Source organism: Globicephala melas, chromosome 3, assembly GCF_963455315.2.
Source record: "Globicephala melas chromosome 3, mGloMel1.2, whole genome shotgun sequence".
Lineage (NCBI taxonomy): Eukaryota > Metazoa > Chordata > Mammalia > Artiodactyla > Delphinidae > Globicephala > Globicephala melas.
This window is the reverse complement of record NC_083316.1, coordinates 18,254,855-18,281,922: the sequence shown is the minus strand read 5'-3', so window position 1 is coordinate 18,281,922 and position 27,068 is coordinate 18,254,855. Positions and strand designations below refer to the sequence as shown.

At 36.0% G+C, this 27,068-nt stretch overlaps 1 protein-coding gene across 5 annotated transcripts in view; it reads left to right on the top strand.

Annotated features, from left to right (window-relative positions):
- The window catches only part of CDH12 (cadherin 12), a 981,162-nt gene that overhangs the window by 644,657 nt on the left and 309,437 nt on the right, over nt 1–27,068 (top strand). The window lies entirely within an intron of this gene.

Below are 27,068 nucleotides of genomic sequence, written 5' to 3'. Positions count from 1 at the left end.
ACGGTTCTCTCTGTTCATTTTTTTTTTAGTATAGTGCTTTTTATCAGTGGTGGATTTATTGCTTTGGTTGCTCTTTTCTTTTTTCTTATTACTTTTTTATTTATTTTATTTTAATGATATTTTTTAATTTTTTATTTTAATAACTTTATTTTATTTATCCTTTTCCATCTTTCTTTCTTTCTTTCTTTCTCTTTCCTTCCTTCCTTCCTTCCTTCCTTCCTTCCTTCCTTCCTTCTTTCTTTCTTTCTTTCATTTCTTTTCTTTTCTCACTTTTTTTCTGAGCTGTATGGCTGACAGGGTCTTGGTGCTCTGGCCAGTTGTCAGGCCTGAGCCTCTGAGGTGGGAGATCCTAGTTCAGGATATTGATCCACCAGAGAACACCTGGCCCCTTGTAATATCAGTTGGCGAGAGCTTTCCCAGAGATCTCCATCTCAACCCGAAGACCCAGTTCCACTAAACGGCCAGCAAACTTCAGTGCTGGACACCCCATGCCAAACAACTATCAAGACAGGAACACAACCCCATCCATTAACAGAGAGGCTGCCTAAAATCATAATAAGTCCACACACACCCCAAGCACACCACTAGACACGGTCCTGCCCACCAGAGAGGCAAGATCCAGCCTCATCTACCAGAACACAGGCAACAGTCCCCTCCACCAGGAAGCCTACACAACCCACTGAACCAACCTTAGCCACTAGGGGCAGACACCAAAATCAACAGGAACTATGGACCTGCAGCCTGTGAAAAAGAGACCCCAAACACAGTAAGTTAAGCAAAATAAGAAGACAGAGAAACACACAGCAGATGAAGGAGCAAGGTAAAAACCCACCAGACCTAACAAATGAAGAGGAAATAGGCAGTCTACCTGAAAAAGAATTCAGAATAATGATAATAAAGATGACCCAATCTTGGAAATAGAATGGAGAAAATACAAGAAACATTTAACAAGGACCTAGAAGAACTAAAGAGCAAACAAACAATGATGAACAACACAATAAATTAAATTAAAAATTCTCTAGAAGGAATCAATAGCAGCATAACTGAGGCAGAAGAACCGATAAGTGACCTGGAGGATAAAATAGTGGAAATAACTACCGCAGATCAGAATACAGAAAAAAGAATGAAAAGAATTGAAGACAGACTCAGAGACCTTTAGGACAACATTAAATGCACCAACATTTGAATTATAGTGGTCCCAGAGGAAGAAGAGAAAAAGAAAGGGACTGAGAAAATATTTGAAGAGATTATAGTTGAAAAGTTCCCTGATATGGGAAAGGAAATAGTCACCCAGGTCCAGGAAGCACATAGACTCCCATACAGGATAAATCCAAGGAGAAACATACCAAGACACATATTACTCAAACTATCAAAAATTAAATACAAAGAAAAAATATTAAAATCATCAAGGGAAAAGCAACAAATAACATACAAGGGAATCCCCATAAGGTTAACAGCTGATGTTTCAGCAGAAACTCTGCAAGCCAGAAGGGTGTGGCAGGACATATTTAAAGTGTTGAAAGGGAAAGACCTACCACCAAGATTACTCTACCCAGCAAGAATCTCATTCAGATTTGATGGAGAAATTAAAACCTTTACAGACAAGCAAAAGAGAATTCAGCACCACCAAACTAGCTTTACAAAAAATGTTAAAGGAACTTCTCTAGGCAGGAAACACAAGAGAAGGAAAAGACCTACAATAACAAACCCAAAACAATTAAGAAAATGGTAATAGGCACATACATATTGATAATTACCTTAAAGGTAAATGGATTAAATGCTCCAACCAAAAGACATGGACTGGCTGAATGGATACAAAAACAAGACCCGTATATATGCTGTCTCCAAGATCCCCACTTCAGACCTAGGGACACATACAGGCTGAAAGTGAGGGGATGGCAAAAGATATTCCATGCAAATGGAAATCAAAAGAAAGCTGGAGTAGCAATTCTCATATCAGACAAAATAGACTTTAAAATAAAAACTATTACAAGAAAGAAAGAAGGGCACTACATAAGGATAAAGGTATCAATCCAAGAAGAAGATATAACAATTGTAAATATTTATGCATCCAACATCGGAGCACCTCAATACATAAGGCAAATGCTAACAGCCATAAAAGGGGAAATCAACAGCAACACAATCATTGTAGGGGACTTTTAACACACCACTTTCATGAATGGACAGATCATTCAAAATGAAAATAAACAAGGAAACACAAGCTTTAAATGACACATTAAACAAGATGGACTTAATTGATATTTATAGGACATTCCATCCAAAAACAACAGAATACACTTTCTTCTCAAGTGCTCATGGAACATTCTGCAGAGTAGATCATATCTTGGGTCACAAATCAAGCCTTGGTAAATTTAAGAAAATAGAAATCGTATCAAGTGTCTTTTCCAACTACAACACTGTAAGACTAGATATCAATTACAGGTAAAAACCTGTAAAATATACAAACACATGGAAGCTAAACAATACTACTAAATAACCATGAGATCAAAGAGGAAATCAAAAAATACCTGGAAGCAAATGACAATGAAAACATGATAACCCAAAACCTATGGGATGCAGCAAAAGCTGTTCTAAGAGGGAGGCATATAGCAATACAAACCTACCTCAAGAAACAAGAAACATCTCAAATAAACAACCTAACCTTACACCTAAAGCAATTAGAGAAAGAAGAAAAAAAAATACCCAAAGTTAGCAGGAGGGAAATCATAAAGATCAGATCAGAAATAAATGAAAAAGAAATGAAGAAAATGATAGCAAAGATCAATAAAACTAAAAGCTTGTTCTTTGAGAAGAAAAACAAAATTGATAAACCTTTAGCCAGACTCATCAGGAGAAAAAGGGGAAAGTCTCAAATCAATAGAATTAGAAATGAAAAACGAGAAGTAACAACTGACACTGCAGAAATGCAAAGGATCATGAGAGATTACTACAGGCAACTCTATGCCAATAAACTGGACAACCTGGAAGAAATGGACAAATTTTTAGAAAATCACAACCTTCTGAGACTGAATCAGGAAGAAATAGAAAATATAAACAGACCAATCACAAGCACTGAAATTGAAACTGTGATTAAAAATCTTCCAACAAACAAAAGTCCAAGACCAGATGGCTTCACAGGCGAATTCTATCAAACATTTAGAGAAGAGCTAACACCTATCCTTCTCAAACTCTTCCAAACTATATCAGAGGGAGGAATACTCCCAAACTCATTCTACGAGTGATGGTGATTCCACCATCACCCTGATACCAAAACCAGACAAAGATGTCGTAAAGAAAGAAAACTACAGGCCAATATCATTGTTGAACATAGATGCAAAAATCCTCAACAAAATACTAGCAAAGAGAATCCAACAGCACATTAAAAGGATCATACACCATGATCAAGTGGGGTTTATCCCAAGAATTCAAGGATTCTTCAATATATGCAAATCAATCAATATGAGAAACCGTATTAACAAATTGAAAGGTAAAAACCATATGGTCATCTCAATAGATGCAGAGAAAGCTTTCGACAAAATTCAACACCCAGTTATGATAAAAACCCTCCAGATGGTAGGCACAGAGGAAACTTACCTAAACATAATAAAAGCCATTTACGACAAACCCACAGCCAACATCATTCTCAGTGGTGAAAAACTGAAACAATTTCCATTAAGATCAGGAAGAAGACAAGGTTGACCACTATCCTCATTATTCAACATAGTTTTGCAAGTTTTAACCACAGCAATCAGAGAAGAAAATGAAATAAAAGGAATCCAAATCAGAAAAGAAGTAAAACTGTCACTGTCTGCAGATGACATGATACTATACATAAAATATCCTAAAGATGCTACCAGAAAACTACCAGAGCTAATCAATGAATTTGGTAAATTAGCATGATACAAAATCAGTGCACAGAAATCTCTCACATTCCTATACACTAATGATGAAAAATCTGAAAGAGCAATTAAAGAAACACTCCCATTTACCATTGCAACGAAAAGAATAAAATACCTAGGAATAAACCTACCTAAGGAGACAAAATACCTGTATGCAGAAAACTATAAGACACTCATGAAAGAAACTAAAGATGATACAAACAGATGGTGAGATATATCATGTTCCTCGATTGGAAGAATCAACATTGTGAAAATGACTATGCTACCCAAAGCAATCTACAGATTCAATGCAATCCCTATTAAACTACCAATGGCATTTTTCACAGAACTAGAACAAAAAATTTCACAATTTGTATGACAACACAAAAGACCCCGAATAGCCAAAGCAATCTTGAGAAAGAAAAATAGAGCTGGAAGAATCAGTCTCCCTTACTTCAGACTATATTACAAAGCTATTTGAAATTATTTTCAAATGAAACAACTGCCAGAGGATTAATCTCCAAAATATACAAGCAGCTCATGCAGCTCAATATCAAAAAATCAAACAATCCAATCCAAAAATGGGCAGAAGATCTAAATAGACATTCCTCCAAAGAAATATACAGATTGCCAACAAACACATGTAAGGATGCTAAACATCACTAATCATTAGAGGAATGCAGATCAAAACTACAATGAGATATCACCTCACACTGGTCAGAATGGCCATCATCAAACAATATACAATCAATAAATGCTGTAGAGCGTGTGGAGAAAAGGGAACCTTCTTGCACTCTTGGTGGCAGCCACTATGGAGAACAGTATGGAGGTTCTGTAAAAAATAAAAATAGAACTACCATATGACTCAGCAATCCCACTACTGGGCATATACCCTGAGAAAATCATAATTCAAAAAGAGTCATGTACCACAATATTCATTGCAGCACTATTTACAATAGCCAGGACACGGAAGCAACCCAAGTGTCCATCAACAGATGAATGGATAAAGAAGATGTGGCACATGTATACAATGGAATATTACTTGGCCACAAACAGAAACGAAATTGAGTTATTTGTAGTGAGGTGGATGGATCAAGAATCTGTCATACGGAGTGAAGTAAGTCAGAAAGAGAAAAACAAATACCGTATGCTAACACATATATATGGAATCTTACAAAAAAAAATGTTCTGAAGAACCTAGGGGCAGGATAGGGATAAAGATGCGGATGTAGAGAATGGACTTGAGGACACAGGGAGGGGGAAGGGTAAGCTGGGGGGAAGGGTAAGCTGGGATGAAGTGAGAGAGTGGCATGGACATATATACACTACGAAATGTAAAATAGATAGTGGAAGCAGCCGCATAGCACAGGGAGATCAGCTTGGTGCTTTGTGACCACCTAGAGGGGTGGGATAGGGAGGGTGGGAGGGAGCCACAAGAGGGAGGAGATATGGAGATATATGTATACATATAGCTGATTCACTTTGTTATACAGCAGATACTAACACACCATTGTAAAGCAATTATACTCCAATAAAGATGTTAAAAGAAAATAAAGAAATAATATGAATGAAACGGTTAACACAGAACCTAGCATATAAGCACTTAATAAATAGTAAATATTAAAAAGCAAATACATACCAAAAAGTAAGACTGGACTTATGTGAAAGGGGGACTACAGCTTTTTTACCTTATACCCTTTCTTTGTTTGAAATTATCTATCCAGCATATGCTTTGGCATTATTTCTCTGATCCAAACTTTTAAAATGTAGGTAAGTATTGAGCCAAAATATGTATTTAATCTAATATACATCATTTGACGAGTGTGCTAGAGTATGTGAAATGTATCTTTAGCTGAAAAGATTTCACACTTATGTTTATACTGGATAAAGGTAATGTGGGATAAGAGCATAATTCTAGAGCTCTGAGCTAATATTTATACAATTTTAATCACTAAACTGAGGAATCGATTTTCTATGCTGCTCCATATGTAGGATCTCTCTGCCTCCGTCTCAGCCATGCAAAGGAGTAAAAGTTCCAGTGATTTGTTTGGCAACACGTTTCTGAAAGGCTGTTTTGTCCAGCTGCCTTTACTTTGTTTCATCAAAAGACTTTGCAAAACTAAAGTAGTTCTTCATGATGAACTGGCAGGAAAGTGCCAAGATTGTTTTATTGCTTAGCAACTTGGCAGTAGGAAATGTTAAAATATTACAATCTCTTATATCTTTGAAATGAGACGGATGGCTCTCATGCTCAAATGTGATTAAGATGCAGCCACATGGCCTTGGCTTATATTTTGAGCTGGTAGGAGGAAGACAAAGAAATTGGATACTTTAAAATATACTAATAGTAGTTTCTCAGGAAACCTTGGCTGGTTTGAGCCAAATACTAATCTAAGGAATTAAGCTGTCTCCATTTTGATGTTGATAAGTGCTGCAATCCCCATTGATCAATGGGATTTCCTCTGCCTTTGGGAAGGAGGGCTACATCTATTGAGAAATTGTGTGCCAAGTAAAATCCTGAGATAAACAACTTCACAGAAGGGAAACTGACAGTTTACCATACATTCCCAGAATTTAAAGAGCTGTAGTTTGCTTTCTTTTTGTACAAATTATGGAATGGGTGAAAGTGACAGAGTGATGACACCAGCTGAATGGAAGCATAATGTAGATAACTATTGCAGATGCCTTATCACACAGTTCTGCCAACACACATGCTTCCTGCAAACCTCCTACAACTTAAACACACAGGCTCTTAACTAATGATGCCAATTTTGCAGATTGATTAGTGGCTTTCTACTGTGAATACTCACCTACAAAGGAGCATATATTAACTGGTGAATACAGGATTTTTTTTAGTAAGGTGAAGACCACCTTGACAAATATATAAATCATAAGAATAGAATTAATAAACCCCAGTGTTGTTAACCTTCCAGAATTATTATTAGTTTTTTTTTTTTTTAATAGAGAGAAGTAGTATTTGGGGAAACACTAGAAGATTTCAAATTTCACCAAAACTTCAAATTATTAGAAGGAACATTTTAAAAGGATACCTGCTTACCCGAATACTTTATCTATAGGATTTCACGTTGTGATTGACATTAAGGAGGAACAGTATTTGTTAATGGATAGGATTTCCATTTATATTGAGCCTCTCCATGCACTTGGATGCATCCTACTTGTTTATAAGTTAATAACTGAAAATAAAAAGATGGGATTTACTGTGTCAAAAATTGGAGAGGAATAAATTGACAGTGAACCAAAATATTAAATTACAGCTTCTGTCTGCATAATGTTAAAATTAAGATCTTGTAGAAATAGCTTAAAATCTGTTTGTTCTTACTCATATTCAAACAAGCATTTGATGTGTTAAAAATTAAACTTAATTTCCATTAAGCTTCCATTGAGCTCAAAGACAATAAAATAAAGGACTTTTGCTAAATATAGAAAGAAGACATTTATTTTCATTTTGTTTTAATTTGCCCAAGTTTTATTTCTTTAAAACATCAATATAGCCACTTCAGGAGAAATTTTTAAGAAGGAAAAGCAACTAAAATTTTTACAAACATTAAAAAAACACATTTAAATAAATCCACTTATTAGTACAGAATTGGTTTAAGTATAATTGTTTTCAGTCTTCCTATATTTTGTATTATAAAATTAAATATAATAAAGCTTTCATAGTTTTCTTCTTATTTTCAAAATGTTTACATTGCAGATGAAGTACATAGGCCATTTTACAAGTGAACAATCTTTAGCACATAAATCTTTACAATTCCTGAGCCAAGCTAAAACACTAAATTATTTTGTTTAAATTGTTCATGAAAACAATAAAAGACCATAAATGCTATTTTTAGTTTTAGAGGGCAGGGAAGGTTAAGTTGAATTTAAATAGCAAATAAAAATTACCACAAAGGGAGCAAGCTTTTACAGTGTGAAATACCTCTAGCTCTATAATGGAAATCTCATTGCTTCCATATGAATAATCTTTTCACCAATTCATATTTATATCTGTTTTTTATTTAAATGTGTAACTTAATAAGATATAACTCAAATATGTGTTTATTTTATTCTTTGTTTAAACAAAGTGCTGGTATCTTTCAAAATTATCATTTTATGGAATGCTCAGTAGTGTATAAAGAGAAATAAAAAGGGTTATTCAGAGAAATTGCAAACGCATCTCTAGCCTCACCTTAATGAGGGTTCATTGCCTGTCCATCGAGCCTAGTTTTGTTTAAGCAATTATCGGACTGCTTTATTTATAGCATCCATGTTCCTGTTTTGGGCAATGGTTTCTCCATAAACTACCAAAATAAAATAACAGCGCAAGAATAGACCTTACTTTAAAAATAGGTGCTGTTCCAATTACAGTGGAAGGAGAATAGTTAGGTGAAGATTTAAATTGTACCAATTATTCCTGGGAAATTGATGGAAGAGATTGAGAGGAACATACATCCATGAATGTACATGGTTATTTTCCACAATTAAAATCACAAATGTTAAGGGGAACTTATAATAAAGGGTAACAGTCATTGAATCTAACTGTCACTAATCACTGAGAAATACACAGGAGTATATTTAGTAAATGTCTTAAAGCAGCACCCAAACTGCCAGAGTGGGGAGAGAAAGACAGACAGAAAAGACAGAGAGAATATAAAAGGATATCAGTCCAAGGAGATTCAAAAACGCTGTATAAAGATTCAGAATGATATCAATTATATCCACATTTTACTGTCTGGTCTAATATAATTTGCATGTATGCATGGTCACATACACTGGTACACTGGACCACATAGAACTTATTAAAACTTGAATGCCAATTAATGACAAAATATAAAACCAAAGCCTATAATTTATACAATGTGTGTTTGCTGTCAAGACTACTTCTTAGAAAAGTTACAAAGCAAGTTCTGAGTTGTAAGAGGCTCTTAGAAATAGCAAGTGTGCTTTGCAGATCATACTGGAAGTTTGGGATAAAGAGAGTTTCATATAGTGACATTCACGATTAAGACTAACAAATGCTTAGATTTTAGAATGATTCTTTAATTTGTCATTGTTTTCTTTAGTGGTTTCAGCACATATTTGTTTATTTGCTACTGATCATTCCCTGTTCTCTTGCATACAATTCCAGAATCATTTATTTTTGCCTAGATAAGATTTCAGGTCCTAAATGATATCACCTCTATCACCATAGCAGATTGTCTCCAATTTTTGTTTATCTTTTCAATAATGCTATCGCTAAAGTATTTTTTCTTTCCAACTCCATAGATACGTTATCCAGGTAAAGTTGGTGCCTGGGATTTAAACCTCTAAATGATTCATTACTATGGTAGAAAAAAATTTCTCTTAGTATGAGTAAAGCAGAAGTTATATCATCAATGGGAATATTAACTTTTTATATAGCATTAATATGTGTATATAATTTAAGGTTGACACAAGCGTGTGCACAAATAGACACACACAAGTCCTTCTTTATGATGGTATTTTGGTGCCAAATATAGACTTCTAAAAGATATTTTGTGGCTCTGATTATTGTAGGGTGGCATGATTCGTCTTTTGATGAGCCCTGACCCATACTAGAAAGAGCTGTTTTTCATATGGGGACACCAAACAGCTAGCCACTCCTCTGCTCTCCTGGTTTACAGGAGCTTCTATTGAGAAAAACTGGGAATTGTGCTTTTCCCAGGAAATTTGATCCTTTAAGGTGATCAGTCTACCTGGAAAGCTCTTCTTTTTCCAAGTGCTCGTGTTTCCAACTCCCTCATTTCATGAATGGCATTCTCACATCTCCTGGTAAGCTTGCATCTTCCTCCTTTCCCACTACCACACCTGCTGTCCCAGTCCCTTTTTACCTGCCTTTGTTTTCCTATTTTTTTCATGACTTATCCCTTTCAAATATGCCACTTAATGTACCATGTATTATGCAGATGGCTTTTTTGCCATCTCCCTCCTTCAGGGACAGACGTTTTTCTGTTTAGTTCATCCTTGTGTTCCAAAGTGCTTAGAAAAAAAGCTGGACCATAGAATAGGTACAAAGGAATGTATCTTAAATGAATGAATGAAAAATATGCAAATTGATGTGCATTTATTAAGAGCTCTCACTAGATGGGAGAGAAAATTCCTTTGTATGTTGAGATCCTTAACTTGATTGTGGTCACCTTGAAATTCACTTTCATCTTATATAGTCTGTTATTAAAATGTTAAGTAAAATACACATTAAAACTTGATTTAGTCATTTTTACTACCAGTAACCTATTATTTAAAAAAACAAAAGCACCCTAAAGTGCTTTTTGTCCTTTGTCTTGGTTTGAATTTTTTTCCCTGTGTGTTCAGCCTCTTTACTGTGAATAACTGCTCTCAGTTAAATAATCCCACAGCACCCACTTACAGTTGCAGGGTTGCCCTCACATTCTTTGTAAAAATGAAAGCTCAGTTAAAGACCAGACTTCCTTTTATGGTGCAATTTGTTTGCTCTTAGCCTGGATCGCTCTCTTTGCCATTTGATTTCCTCAACTGAGCAATTTATGACAGATGTTTAAGACCTACTGTCCATTAAAAATAGCAGGTTTTAAAAACTCCATCATCATCATGAGCTTAATAAGTAAATGGCTGAAAGCTCAGCAGCTTGGTGGGAGAAGTATGTCAGGTTTGACTCTCTGACAGCCAGCTTGCTGTTGCTGTAATTAATAATGTAATGTTACATCTCTTGCTTTTTATGTGGAGACAGGGAAAGTGACAGGGATTATGGAGAGAAATAAATTTACATTGTAGCTTGATAAAGCATCCCTAGCTTTAGGAGCTCAATACATACAAAATTACTATGAGATGACAGTTTCCCAAGCAAGTTACACAAATATTTAAAGCTCTAGGCTGAAGAATCAGGACATTGTAAGAATAAAAAAGGAGAAAAGACACTTTCTTTTATCCTGTCCCTTTTTTACTGCTGCTTAATTTTTTCTCTCCAGCTGCTTATAAAAAGATCAAAGATATACCTAACTTGTCTCCCTGAGTGAATCTATTTCAGTCAATGTCACGGCCCACTCAATGTCACAGCTCACTCACTTTCCAACAGTAACATGAGTTCCTATCACACTCCCCTTCTCATCTCTTCTGATGGGTGTCCCAACTCCACACCCCCATCCTGGAAAAGATTTTATTACAAAAAGCAAGTGCTGTAGGCTTCTCTGAGTAAGTCCTGTCCAGTGAAGCCCATGCTATTGACTGTTAGTCGTGTTCACATAAGGTCGTGTTCACTGCTTCCTCCCAAGCAGTGCATCTGGACACCTGCTTTCTCTGCCTATTAGAGGTGATGTGTGGAACCCTGTCATCTTTCCATTCATGGAATCTGAAAGTGCCACAAGGTCAGAATGGTCTTCCCAGCTTTGTGAATTGGTGGAAAATAAGTACAGACTCTGACAATGTGACAAAAGATTATCTGACATAAGGATTTGGATAATATTAACTCCATGTTATTTTTATAATTGAGTGTTATTTCTTGCTTTTCCTTATGCTAACTGTCACATTGTTGGCATGACTATTCAAGAAGCAATTGTTCGTTATCTTCAACCATTCTTCCATTTCAAATATATCTGAAAACCTTACAAGTGGATAAGAATGGTCAGAAAAAGTCTTCCCTGGTGGCGCAGTGGTTGAGAGTCCGCCTGCCAATGCAGGGGAGGCGGGTTCGTGCCCTGGTCCGGGAAGATCCCACATGCCGCGGAGCAGCTGGGCCCGCGAGCCATGGCCGCTAAGCCTGCGTGTCCGGAGCCTGTGCTCCGCAAGGGAGAGGCCACAACAGTGAGAGGCCTGTGGTAAAAAGAATTAGAAAAGAAATTAACTAGTTAGAAAATTAACAATATTTCTTACTGAATTAAATAATCTCTTTGATGAAACTGACTGGCATGCTTTATTTTACTTGTTTTTATTATTGACAAGGGTATATGTTTAGTTATGTTTGTGCATAAATATTCATGTATAAACCCTGCAATGGACTGAATGTTATGTCTCCCCCAAATTCATATGTTGAAATTCAAATTCCTAATATGATGGCATTTGGAGGCAGGATATTTGGGAGGTGATTAGATCATCAAGGTGGAGCCCTCATGAATGGTATTAGTGCCCTTATAAGAAGAGACATGAGCGATCTCTCTGGTCCCATGTGACGACACAGAGAAAACAGTGGTCTGTGATCAAGGAAGCAGCTCTCATCAGTTACTGAAGCTGTTGATGATTTGATCTTGTACTTCCCAACCTCTAGAACTATGAAAAATCAAGGTTTATTGCTTAAGACACTCAGTCTCTGGTATTTTTGTTAATGCAAGCCAAACAGACTAAGACAAGCCCATAAAATATAAACAATTTAACTTTTATTTATTCAAATCAAACTGCTTCTTTTGTGGATTAATTGTAAGTAAATTCATATACAAAAATTATCATTGTTCTGATGCAGAGATTTATACATTATTATTTTATTTAGAATTTAAGGTTTAAAGTCCATAATCTAGTTGAAAACTAGATTAAAATTTATAACTAAAAATACTTAATTTGGATTGACTTACAAATAAGAGGGTGTGTTTTATCTCCTCTGCCTCATAGGCTTCAATCTATCTAACCTAGTTTCTAAAAAGTCAGAAGTGCTACAATTTTTCCATAAATTTCTGAGTTGGATTTAGGGCAATGTGTGTGCTACAACTTGAAATTGATGGATGGATATGGGAGTTCACTAATGATTGCACTCTACTGACTGACTAAAACATACTCTCAAACTTGCCCAAAAGTTAAATGATCAGACATACTCAATGAGATTCTTTTGAAGACACCGATACCCTCTTCTAGTTACAAGATACTAGTTAAAATAAAGTCCCTCAGAACTATTAAATAGCAAAGTTCATTGTACTCGTTTGTTATGAATGTGCAAAACAACTTTTGTCATGTATTGTCAATTTCTAACACTTTATGTTAAATTTCAGTTTGTGTATTTGGGATGATTATCAAAGTATTCAAACGAATAGAATTATTTCAGAATGTTATCAGTTTCTAAAATGACATAAAACACATTCTGGAAAGAATATTTGTTTTGCAAATGGAATTTGCAATAATTGAAGATAAAGCCCCTGAGCAAAGCAGAGAACGTTGCCATAGGAGACTGTGACTCCGTGAAACTTGGTGTAGTTGGTAGCTGGGAGAAATTCTGACCTGAGTTGCACAGCCAAATTGGATGAAAACTATATATAACCTAAATACCTGCCACTCTGCCTCTTTTTCAATGGTCCTTCTCTTAAAGTGTTTGGGGGAAAAAAAATTTTTTTTCCTGGATCAGGCCCTGCTTTTTATATCTTAGTTATATCTTACTACCAATTTCAACCACCCCTGGGACTTTCCTTTTTTGACCTGGTAAAAGCCTGGAACTTCTTCACTATAATTTGCCTTAAACAACTAGTCTGTTCCTTCCCTCCTGTTGTCCTCAATGACTTTGTTATTTTTTCCTCCCTTGTTTATATACAATACCCCTTGCAAAAGTCTGTTGTGTATTAGATGTCACTGAAGTCTATGATGAACTAAAGGGAAATAAAATTAAGAATCCAAAACCAGCAACAACTTAAAATCATGGATGGTTAATATAACAGTTCCAGGTGTCTAATGGAAAAGAAAAGTCATGAAAACACAATAGTAAAGTGACTGCATGGCTGTACCCTAGTTCCTAGGTGTAGCTCCTGTTTGGAAGTCTATGCCCCAAACTCCCTTTGATCTCTCTTCCACTTCAGAAAAATTTTATCTTCTCCCTCCAGAAGGTTTCCCCTCATCATTCCCATCTCCTAACCAAACTCTCACACACCTTGAGCGGGGGCTTCATCTCAGCAATCCAGTGAGCTGTAGCACTCCCAACCAAAGCCTTCAGTATGTGTGTGTATCTACTAATCTATCATCTATCTATCTAATCTACCATCTATCTATCATCTATCTAGATGGGTTGATTAAAACAGTAGTGTAATGAAAAGAGTTCCTGAAGACAGTGTACCCTGTACAGATTTTTCAGGCCATCCACAGTAAAGAAAAGCTTAAATTCTTCTTTCCATAGCTTTTTGCCTCCTAATAACGTCCATGGATGCTTAAGAAAAAGGTGGCAGGGCTTCCCTGGTGGCGCAGTGGTTGAGAGTCCTCCTGCCGATGCAGGGGACGTGGGTTCGTGCCCCGGTCCGGGAAGATCCCACATGCCACGGAGCGGCTGGGCCCGTGAGCCGTGGCCGCTGAGCCTGCGCGTCCGGAGCCTGTGCTCCGCAACAGGAGAGGCCACAGCAGTGAGAGGCATGCGTAACGCAAAAAAAAAAAAAAAAAAAAAAAAAGAAGGAAAAACGGGGCAGTTTACATTGCCTTTCAAAATAGTCCAAGCTCCCCTCAGCTAGTAGAGAACCAGCAAGCGGTCTGCGATTGCAGTTTTTCTTTATATAGGCTAGATATAATTCTAAGGCAGGACTCCACCCAACAACTATTTCTGTAAATTGAAAGGAATCAGTAGATGAATTTCTTTGTCTTTGGGTCTGGAATATCTGAGGGTGCCTCTTTGATTTACCTGAAAACAGATCGAAAAATACTCCCACATGTCGTCGCGGATATAGTTCCTCACTAATGAGATTTGGCTGCTAAAAGTGTGTGTGTGGATGAGAGAAAAGAGCCAGACTCAGGATCTCTCTCTCACCAAGGAAGCAGGTGACCTGGAAGAGGACGAGTACAGCCATTTGGTCACTCAGGAGAGAAATTTAGTCACTCCAGTTCCAAAACTCTTTGATCATTTTGAGACAGGCATGTGGGAGTTAGACTACTGATGCTAACAGCCAAAACCAGTCCCATCCTGTCCCATCGACTATTGACTCAAGATAGGTCAGGACTACGGTTAGGACCACACGATCAAGTGTCTGCATAGCCTGTGTACATGACTAATTGGTGAAGGAACGTTTTGTAAGTACGGTAGTGGTGGCTAATAAATTGGAAATCTAATATCCTATCTACGCATAGTGGCCGATGCTGGACTCCAGATGCCTGCTTTTCCAGTTTTCTAAGTGATAGTGATTTTGTGAACTTTTATATAAAAAGGCTTTCAGTTAGCTATCTACACAAAGATTTGTACAAGAATGTTCATTGTGGTTTTATTAATAGTATCCAAAAACTATAAACCCATCAAGTATCTATCAACAATTGAATAAATTGGATAAAATGGATAAATTGAATGGACATTATTTCTACGATGAAATGAATTCAGCAGTAATAAAGAGTAATGACTTACACACTCAATTAAATGTAAAATTTCAGAAAACATTTTGTTGAGATAAAGAAACCAGAAAAAAATTAATACATAATTATGATACTATTTGTGTAAAATTTAGAAAAGATCAATCTTATCCAAAGTGACAGAATCTAGGTCACTGGTGACCTGTGGTCAGGGGCTGGGGTGAAGAGGTCCAGACAACTTTGGGAGGTGGTTAAGTTCTATATCTTTATTGTGGAGGCAGTTACCAGGGACTATGCAGTTGTCAAAACTCATAAAACTATATAATTAAATATGTTTATTTTATTTGAATTATACCTCAATAAATAATTTTAAAAAACTCATATACATTAATTTAAAATGTTTAGAGCTAAACATGATAAGTATTTATCTTTTATTTATACATAAATCTACTAAGCCTCAGAGATGTTTGGTAGGATCTGGCATTAGAATTCAAGTCTACTTAAATCTATCCTTCTCTTTCTTTTTATACTCAGGTTTTTGAGTCTAAACAATTTCCTCCTCTGATGAAAAAAAAATGAAAACAAATAAAAGCCTAACTTTTAAGCTCTTATCCTACTTTGCTTATTCTGTGCAAATTTCTTTAAATGATGATTGACATTTATTGCTTCCACATCCATAATTCATCCCATCTCTTGCATTCTAAGGTCCATCCGTACTCTTTTATTGAAACTTAAAGAAGAATGTCACTATCGGGCCAGAAGCTCCAATGAGTCTCAACTTTTTCAGTAATTGCCTTTTATAAAAAAGTCTTTTCAGAATTTTGTCTAATCTTGACTTAAGATTTCTGGTTCTGATTTAAGATTTCTGGTCCTTCTTATGTCTTGGATTGCTTTTCCATGACTGAAAAGACTTTGTTAACCCTTTCCTGTATCCAGGATCCTACCTAAGGTTTCTTTCTCATGCTCTTTTCAATTACTTCAGATCTAATGCTTTCTAAATATTTATCTCTTGCCTTTTCTTAAGGTCATACAACTGGTAAAATATGAAATCTTGACATCATACCACAAAGTCATCATAGCTCAAAGTTAACATGCAGCATCTTCTTCTACCTAAGACACCTTGAACCTCAGATTTGAACTTCAGCATATGCTTCAGCTCCTTCCCCCTTGCATCTATCATGCAACTTATATTAGTGAAATCTTAGCAGTTTTCTTTGAATGTTTCTCTCATGTCTACCATGTATCTGCAGCTGTTCTGGTAAACAGTTTACATTTACAGTTAGCTTTAATTATTATAATAGTGTTCCACTTTCCTTTTCTCTAATTCATCCCACACATTGCTGCTGAGTAATACTCATTAAAGCCCAGATCAGTTTACATCTTTTATCTGCTTGCCGGTTTTCAAAAGCTATCAGAAAAATTAATTCGAATCAAACAAAAGCAACTAAACAAATATTTCCTTGGAACCAGAAAACACCATGCTGTGCTAAAGACCAAGCATGGATTGATAAACGAGCATATCCAGTGTCCTTATCCTGATGTTCAAAGATCTAATTTTCATTTCAACCAGCACTTTTTGTCAACTGTCATTTTCCATAGATGACTTTCAAGCACCCATTGAGATAATTTTTCCCAGAGCTTGCCCAAGTTTGTATTTTTGCTAAGATTTTTCTCACTTCCTGAAATGATGGTAATATTAACCATAAACATAAGAATTATAAGTATCATTCACAGAGTGTTCAATACAGGAGAGATTCTGCTTAGCATTTTACACACATGACTGCATTTCACCTTCACAGCAAGTCTGTGAAGTTGGATTTGTTATGTCCATTTTACAGATGAAGATACAGAAGCTCAGAGATATTACATAACTAGCTATGGTCACACAAATAATAAAATCGAGCCAGTCTGGCACATAGGACACACTTACACTTCTCTCTTTGATATACTACCTTATAGCATACCCTTTTCTCCAGCTTAGCCATATATGTATATATCTGATTCCTCTTTCAAACACTTGTTCATAAAAATCTTAGCTTCCTCCAAGTTGGAAGTTAATATTCCTCATTGTCTCAAGTAGATTTTGCAATAGTACTTTTTTTGTTGCTTGTCACTTAGCAGCTTACATTCTAGTCATCTGTGCACAAGTTGCTGTCTCTACAAGATACTAACAACATGAGGGTAAAGATTATGCCTTGTGTACCTTAAAATCCACGTTTACACAGAGAAGACAGGAAATATTTATAAGATAAAGGGATGTGCAAATATGCAAATGTCTGGATTCCTAGACCATAATTTAGAAAACTTATTTAAGAAAAAAATGATCAGTCTTAACTGCTTTTTTTCAAGAGTAGTTCTTAATTACTAAAGCCTCCTGTAAATTTCAATGACCATAGTTCTCAGCGAGAGAGAAGGAGAAATGAGGGAAATTTCCCAGTGAGAGAATATCTTGGAAGAACAAGTATAATTTAAAAAATAGTACTCTGTTCCATTTCTATTTTTTATCTTGTCTCATAATATTAAATTTATGTTTACAGTGAAGTGTATTTAAAAGAGGACATACTTGTTTACCCTGAGGAATCATGTGTTCAAAATGATTGGGTAAAACCTTTTTCTTTTTGTGATTTGTGTGAAATAGGAGAGCTATTTTTGAAATGTGTAAAATAATATCTATATTTAACAGAAATAACTTTATGTCCTATGAGTAGTTAAAAAAAACTATTTGGACTATTTCTCATAGGATTACATTTTGCTTGGTTGACAATAATAAAAATTCTCTTCACTAGGTAAATTTGTCAATTTAAGAATAGAGTGCGTTATCTTATTGAGTTTTATCATGCACCCTCAGCATCTATTATTCCTATTAACTCCAAGTTCAACCTCTACCTTGCCCTTTTCCTCTTCTAACTGGCATTGGGCAAATCACCTTTGGTCAAGATCAGTGGCTCATCTGCCCATCTAACCCTGAACATCAATCCAACAAAAGAGCGAATCCCATTAGCATCAGACTTGTGACTAATAAATTCAAAGGTCCAGTGAAGAGCAATAATGCACTTTGGTTCCTCCATCAACCTCTGGCACCTCAGAAGCTAAGTGAAGTGAACAGTGGGTTACAACCTCTAGCTTTCATAAAATGTCCCAGGAGGGACAGCACATTATACATACAAAATGGTAATGTCAGATAATTATAGCAGACATTTTCCAGGTCAAAAAATGTCACTGCATATCTACTTCTACTAGTAAACCAAGATTCAGTCATATACTGACTCCTTGGGATTGTATATTACAGGCATAATATCTCACTTAAAGCTATTCCCAGCGTTGCATATACTACTGCTGCCTTCTGTGCTACTGGAAGAGGATGGAATAACCTACAAAATCCATGACATCACCTCAAATAACAAAAATCTTACCAGTTCTTATATTCACTTGCATAATCATATATTCTGAAGGTGTATGAACAAATCTGAAGTTTTAGAGTGCTTGGAAATTGTGAAAGACATGGATGTTATTCAATTTTAAGGTCCTGGGGGGAATCAAAATAAGATATTGGTTAATGTTCTATGGTTCAAAATACATTAATGTCATCCTTCGGATCCTTGTATTTAATACTATTTCTGTTGAAATATTATTTTTGATTTAATTATTTCTTTTTCCCCCTGCTTTCCTCTTTCATTTATTTCTAACATCTTCCTCCCTTCTTTGTAGTTTCCCCTTTACATGTGCTTATTTGAAAAAGCACAGTGTAGTTGTTTTTGTTAGACTTAGAAATAATTTCTATGGAGGGCTATAAGTATGCAATACCCCTGCCCACATACACACATTTTGAGAATTTTTATCCTTTTTTGTAAAATTAGCCAGAAGTCCCTCTTTTAACACATGTTCTTTTTTTTTTTTTTTTTAAATCAGGGGTGATATTATTATTTATTTATTTATTTATGGCTGTGTTGGGTCTTCGTTTCTGTACGAGGGCTTTCTCTAGTTGTGGCAAGGGGGGGCCACTCTTCATCGCGGTGCGCAGGCCTTTCACTATCGCGGCCTCTATTGTTGAGGAGCACAGGCTCCAGACGCGCAGGCTCAGTAATTGTGGGTCACGGGCCCAGTTGCTCTGCAGCATGTGGGATCTTCCCAGACCAGGGCGCGAACCCGCGTCCCCTGCATTGGCAGGCAGACTCCCAACCACTGCGCCACCAGGGAAGCCCTAACACATGTTCTTTTGTTCATTCTTTGTTTGATTGAATTTTTTTCCACGGCACATCTTTTAACACTGGAATGAATCAGTGTGTAGGAAACAAGCAACCCGATTAACAGCTTTTTTATGTGGTGCTGGGGATTATAACGGAAAATGGTCATTTTCTTAAGATCTTGGCAGTTAGCAAGTTGGTGCTTGCAAAGCCTGTAACCAGTCTTTTTGACTTGTCCAAGTGGCTGAGGTGGACATAAGGGTGAGGCTGAAGAAATAAGAGACTCTGCAACCCTTTGACTAATAGAGTAATTGCCTACTTTACAAATAGAATAAATCCTGGAAGTGTACCAAATATATACAAAAATTACTCAGCAGCGAAGAACATGACATTTCATAGTAAAACAAGTGTTTCTTGATATTAATTGCTTTTTTATTTTACTCAAAATATATACAAGTTATTTATATGCAAGTTAAACTGATGATTTCGACACAATTTACACTACCTTGAGAAAAGTACATAAATGCCCTTCATGAGACGTATAGAATTTCTGCCATTCTTTTAATCTCAAATCAAAGAAAGGTGCAATGTAGCCAATAGCTTTTTCTTAGCACCTCATAATACCTAGGAGCAGAAAGTGAGGTGCATAGCAGAGCACTTTAGTTTTTATGTCTCTATATAGCAGAGCACTTTAGCTTTTATGTCTCTACAGGATGGAAGGGCCATTTAGAGAGCTGGTGACTGTAGTTTGCCTTTAATGTCATCTAATGTTTCTGAACCTGAATAGCTAAATGCATTTCCCTAAGTGTTTCACTTAACACCAAAGAGCAACATGGAGTCTTTGGAGAGTAAAATCCATTATTTTACTGTAGATAAATCAATTTCCACCTTTACACACTCAGGTCTGTGCATACTGTAATTCTATACAGCTTTATTAAAATCACTGGTATCCTTACGTAAAAAAAAATTAATGTGAATCTTGGAAAAAAAGCAGTTTGTAGAATTTGCCAAAAACTGAATGAAATGAACAACCTTTTTTAAATTTCAATGAAAGCTGAAACTAAGGTCTAACTTCTCATCCCCAAAACCAAGAAGTGTCATCCAGACCCAGTATAATTTTGGAATAAATTAAAAGGAGATTCAAGCAATCATCACAGGGCTTTTTCTTGCAGAGTGTGTTGGAGTTTGGCAAAAAGTGAGAAAAACGTTTCAAAGACCTCACTGATGTTCTTGAACTGAGGATAGAAGTGAGGCCTGATGGCAGCTAGGGGAAACACTGGGGGTGGTTCACTTGGAACTCATGCCAATATGAATACACAGGAGGCTCAGGTCCAGAAAAGTGCTGGAGGGTCTCCTCATAGAAATTGTTAGTAGGAATGGAGTAAAGTCTAAGATAAGCCCACTCAGCTGGGACTGAATAAAAGCAGCAGAGAGATGGCTGAGCAGTGCAAAATGAAACAAAGCAAAACAAACAAACAAACAAAGAATATGGCTATATCAAAACTCAAATCTTAAAAATATAAATAATTTAAAAAAAAGTTACCCAGACATCTGGCAGCAAAGAGAGATATAAACGTCACACAGGAAAAGACAAAACACCTTGTTACGTGCACTTGTTTTTTTCTTTTCTTTTTTATGTTTTCTTCTTTCATTCTTTCTTTTCAGCTGCACTGGGTCTTCGTTGCTGCACATGGGCTTTCTCTAGTCTTGGCGAGCAGGGGCTACTCTTCGTTGCAGTGCACAGACTTCTCATTGCAGTGGCTTCTCTTGTTGCAGAGCACAGGCTCTAGGCACAGGGCTTCAGTAGTTGTGCTTCAGGGGCTCAGTAGTTGTGGCTCATGGGCTCTAGAGCGCAGGCTCAGTAGTTGTGGCACAGGGACTTAGTTGCTCTGCGGCATGTGGGATCTCCCAGACCAGGACTTGAACCCGTGTCCCCTGCATTGGCAGGCAGATTCTCAACCACTGCCCCACCAGGGAAGCCCTCTTCTTCTTTTGTTAATGTAGAGAGAAAGAATGCAGTAATAGAATTACTAATGGTGGCATCACATTAACTACCCCTGTAGCTGAAGATCAGAAAAAATATCTCAGGCACCTATTCTGAGGGGAATAGTCACACAAGGCCTAGAGTGATAAGGGAGAAATTCAAAAAGAATGTCCCTACGCGTTCTATGAGCAAATAATAGGCCTACATGGAACTACACACAGGTGAAGATCACATCCAGAGTAAAAGACAGAGTCTGTATTTCAAGAACACATTTCAGCAAACCAAAGAAAATTAAATTGTGCTGAATTTTTCTTTCAATGATATCCAATAAAAATAGGAAATCCATGAAGAAAGAGATCAAAGGTGAAAAGGAAAGTGTAAGGAGAAGGCAAAGACATGCGTAGACCTAAAGAAGTAAATGGATGATAAATTAAAATTATTGCAGAAATTAAAAACCACTGAAGAAATCAAGGAAAATAATGTAGTTTATTGTTTAAAGGCTTCAGTTTGGCATAAGAGAAATCTGGGTTAAGACACTGTCATTTGTTGCAGAGATGACTTTATCCAGATTACAAAGACTTTCTAAATATCCATTTTCTCATCTTTAAAATCAGGATAATAATAGTACCTCATTCATCTGGTTGCTATGAGTATTAATTTACTGCATGAAAATCACAGTGCAGAGCAAGAAGCAAAAGCAATGCCATTTTGTTTTCATTTCAAAGATTTTTGTGTTTTGTATTTTAATTAAGATTTTATTTTTTTAAGAGCAGTTTTAGGTTCACATCAAAATTAAGGGGAAGGTACAGAGATTTCCCAAATACTGTTGCCTCCACGCATGCATAGCCTCCTCCATTATCAACATCCACAATCAGAGTGGTGTATTTGTCACAATCGATGAACCTACAGTGACACATCATTATCAACCAAAGTCTGTAGTTTACGTAACATTTCACTCCTGGTGCTGTGAGTCCTGTGAGTTTGGACAAATGAATATATGTGTCCATCATTATGGTACCAAACTGAGTATTTTCACCAGCCTAAAAGTTCTCCATGCTCTGTCTATTCATCCATCCCCCCACCCTCCAACCCCTGGCAACCATTGACCTTTTTACTCTCTCCATAGCTTTGCCTTTTCCAGAATGTGACATGGTTAGAAGCATACAGTAAGTAGCATTTTCAGATTGGCTTCTTTCATGTAATATGCATTTAAATTTCCTCCATGTCTATTCATGGCTTGATAGTTCATTTCTTTTTAGTGCTCAATAATATTCCATTATCTAAAATACCACAATTTATTTATTCATTCTCCTACTGCCTAACTTCAGGGTCGCTTCTAAATTTTTACAACTGTAAACAAAGGTGTTATAAACATCCACGTGTAGGCCTTGTGTAGACATAAGTTTGCAACTTATGGCTGTACCATTTTTTCATTTCACCAGCAATGAACAGAGTTACAGTTGTTCCACATCCTCTTCAGCATTTGGTGTTGTTAGTGTTCTGGATTTTGGCCATTCTAATAGTTGCATAGTGGTATCTCATTGTCATTTTAATTTGCATTTCCCTGATGACATATGATGTAATGTAATACTGGTCTCATTGAATGAGATAGTATTTCCTCTGCTTCTATCCCCTGAAAGAGATTAGAAAGGATCAGTATAATTTCTAACTTAAATGTTTGATGGAATTCACTAGTGAAGTCATCTAGGCCTGGTACATTCTGTTTTGGAAGGTTGTTAACTAGTATTGATTAGATTTCTAATAGAGGCCTGTTCAGATGGTCTGTTTCTTCTTATATGAGTTTTGTCAAATTGTGTCTTTCAAGGAATTGATCCATTCCTCTAGGTTGTCAAATTTGAGGGCATAGTGTTGATCACAGTATTTCTTGATTATCCTTTTAAGATCCATGGGTTCTATAGTGATGTACCCTCTTTGATTTCTGATAATAGTTATTTGTGTCCTCTCTCTTTTTCTTGGTTAGCCTGGCTAGAATCTTCTTGATTTTAAATTTTTTCCCAAAGAGCCAGATTTTGGTTTTATTGATTTTTTTCCGATAATTTCCTGATTTCAATTTATTGGCTTCTTCCCTAATTTTTATTATTTCTTCTCATCTACTTAATTTGGATTTAATTTACTCTTCTTTTTCTGGTTTTCTAAGGTGGAAACATAGGTGATTGACTTTAGATCTTTCTTCTTTTCTAATATACGCATCGATGCCATAAATTTCCCTCTAAGCCCTGCTTTTGCTTCATCTCACAAATTTTGTAGTTGTGTTTTAATTTTTATATATTTGTAAATATTATTAAAATTTCTCTTGTGGTTTCTTTTTTGACCCATGTGATATTTAAGGGTGTGTTTAATTTCCATTTATCTTTTCAGTTATCTTTCTATTACTGATTTCTAGTTTAATTCCATTGTTGTCTGAGAGCACATATTGAATGATTTCTGTTCCTTTAACTTTACTAAGGTATGTTTTGTGGCCTGAAATATGGTCTATCTTAGTGAATGTTCCATGTGAACTTGGGAAGAATGTGTATTCTTCTGTTGCTGATGAAGAAGTTTATAGATGTCAATTATGTCCAGTGGGTCAAGGCTGTTGTTGAGTACCCTATAGTAACAAGATAAATCTAATTCCTCCTTCCCATCCCTTGTATGATAGCTGGCATTCATTTCACTTATATATAAGCCTATGTAAGAATATATTTATATATACATATATATATATATACATATATATATACACATATTGAATTGAATACATTGTTAGTAATATTATTTTGAATAAACTCTTATCTATTAGACTCATTAAGAAGAAGCAAAATAAAATAATTTACCTTCATCTATTCTGTTTTCAGTGCTCTTCTTTATCTTATCTCAGTCTTTGTTTCTTACCTATATATCTTTTTTCTTCTTTCTGAAGAACTTCTAATATTTCCTACAATCAGGTCTACTGGCAGTAATTTTTTTTCAATTTTTGTTTTTCTGAAAAAGTCCTTATTTTTTCTTCACTTTTGAAGGGCAATTTCACAGCGTACAGAATTCTAGTTGTGAGTTTCTTTCTCTCAACACTTTAAACATTTCTCCACTCTTCTTCATCCTGCTCATGCTACATAGTGTTCTCCAAGGTTTCCAGATCTGTCGTTTGCTGTCTGACATTAATTTGGGAAAACGTTTAGTCATTATTGTTTCAAATATTCTATTCCTTCTCTCTTTCTTCTCCTTCTGGTATCCCCATTATATGTATTTTATACATTTTATAGTTGTCCCACAGTCCTTCACAGTCCTTTCATATTCTCTTCTTCTTTATTTTGTCTTTGTCCTCTTTGCTATTCAGTTGAAGGATTCTATTGATATATCCTCTAGCTCAGAGATTCTTTCCTCAGTCATGACCAGTATACCAAGGAACCCATCAAGTGCAGCCTTCATTTCTGCTACACTGTTTTTATCTCTAGCATTTCTTTTTGTTTCTTTCTTAGGATTTCCAACTCTCTGCATACATTGCCCTTTTGTTCATGAATGCTATTTACTTTATCCTTTAGAGTTCTTAGCATATTAATCATAGTTTTAAATTCCGAATATGATAATTTCAACATCCTTGCCATGTCTGGTTCTGGTACTTGCTCTGTCTCTTAAATTTTGTTGCTTTTGCCTTTTAGTCTGACTTGTAATTTTCTTTTTTCTTTCCCTTTCTTTCTTTCTTCTTTCTTTCTTTACTTTTACAGCTAGACGTGATATACTGTATAGAAAGAATGTCTATAAATAAGCTATTAGTAATGTATTCGTGAGATGTGGGGGCAGAGGAAGCATTCTATAGTGCTATGATAAGGTCTTAGTCTTTTAGTAAACCTGTGTCTATGGACTGTGAACTTCACAATGATTTCTGTTTATTTCCTCCCTATAGTTGGGACAGGATGGCTAGAGTGGACTTGATTTGGCTATGTCCCTTCTCCTAGGCAGATGGCTAGAGCCAGCTGGAGTTGAATATTTCCCTTTCCCAGAGCAGTTAGTCTCTGATAATAACCCAGTAGGTAGGCTCTGATTAACTAATTTCCCCTGAGGACAGGCCTTGTTAAGAACAGGGAGGGGGAAGGGTAAACTGGGACAAAGTAAGAGAGTGGCATGGACACATATACACTACCAAATGTAAAATAGCTAGTATGAAGCAGCCACATAGCACAGGGAGATCAGCTCGGTGCTTTGTGACCACCTAGAGGGGTGGGATAGGGAGGGTGGGAGAGAGGGAGACGCAAGAGGGAAGAGATATGGGGATATATGTATATGTATAACTGATTCACTTTGTTATAAAGCAGAAACTAACACACCATTGTAAAGCAATTATACTACAATAAAGCTGTTAAATAAAAAAAAAAAGAAGAAGAAGAACAGAGTGCACTGCCTGGCCTATTTCAAAATTGCTCCTTTTTCCCTCCCCCTGCTGGAAGCCTAAGTGGATTTTTCTGTGAGATATTTTCTGTGGGAACCTGGTGCAGCTCCTGGAAGCAAATATCACAGTATTGCATGGGGACTGTGTACCCTGGAGATTTTTAACTCTTAGACTTGTCTACACTGAGCCCCAGCAGTTCATCAATTACAGTTCAGGTTTACCTACCTGTTGCTGTTTCCTGGAGAGATTTCTGCTCATGACTCCCTGTTCTGTGAAGCTGGGACTCTCTGTATTCACTTATCTCTCCAATCTTGGGGGCAGCAGTTTGTCCTGTGTCCTCCCATATTTTATGGATCCAAGAAGAATTGTAAATTTTTCAGTCTGTTCAGCTTTTTACTTGTTGTTAGGATGGAGTGGTGACTTCCGAGCTCCTTACTTGAAGAATTAGAAACCAGAAGTCCTCTCCAAAGTCTTTAATAAGGTAAAGAAAAATCAATCATTTGTATGCCTAATAAGCATCTTAAACATGAAATATCTCAATGAACTTTTGTTCCATTCATAAGTAGAAAAGTGGGGTGGAGGGGATGCACATAATATAGATATAATTATACAGTCTGAATTTTAAGCTTGGGATTAAGGGAAATGTAAATTCAGTGTTCTGCTGTGGTAATTTTATAATTTTGTAATAAGTGTCTCCTTAAAAAATGTAATTATATATAGTACTTTTGCTAGAAGTTCACTTAATTACACAATATTTTAAGTTTTCTATCACTATTATCTCTCTTGTGACTTTCCAGAAGAAAAATAAGCTTATGACTATAAAATTATTAAATTTGATAAAATATAATCTGTACATTTGATGTATAGTATGGTTTGATTAATTAAATAAAGGGACTGGCATTCAAGGAGTAGAAAAAATATGCTTCATTCCATTTGGATTGCAGCTTGTTTTACAAAGTCAAAATTGTTTTCATTAGACAATCCAATGAAGAAAAAAGAGAAAAGTAAACAAAACCATGTAGGAAACCATTACATCTGATTACCTTTCATAAATTATTTCCTTCTTACACTAATCTCTTCACATTAATGTATATTAAAGAACAAGTAAAATGTCTTTATTTATTAAAACAACAAATTATAAAATTCCTACAAATATCCTTTTATATATTTTTTATAAAAATACATCAACATAGCTTTTTATTAGTGTCTTTTTTCTTGCTTGCATTTCTTCATTTGTCTGTGAACTTGACTAACTAATTGCTTTAAGAACCTCAAATGTAATTTTCCTCATGTGCAAAATACTTCAACCACTGATGTAATGTTGGCCTTTTATTCTTGAGACATTTTGTCATGTGGCCAGGTATTGAAGACTACAGGGCTAACTTGGGTTCCACTGAATATGTATATTTGTTTTT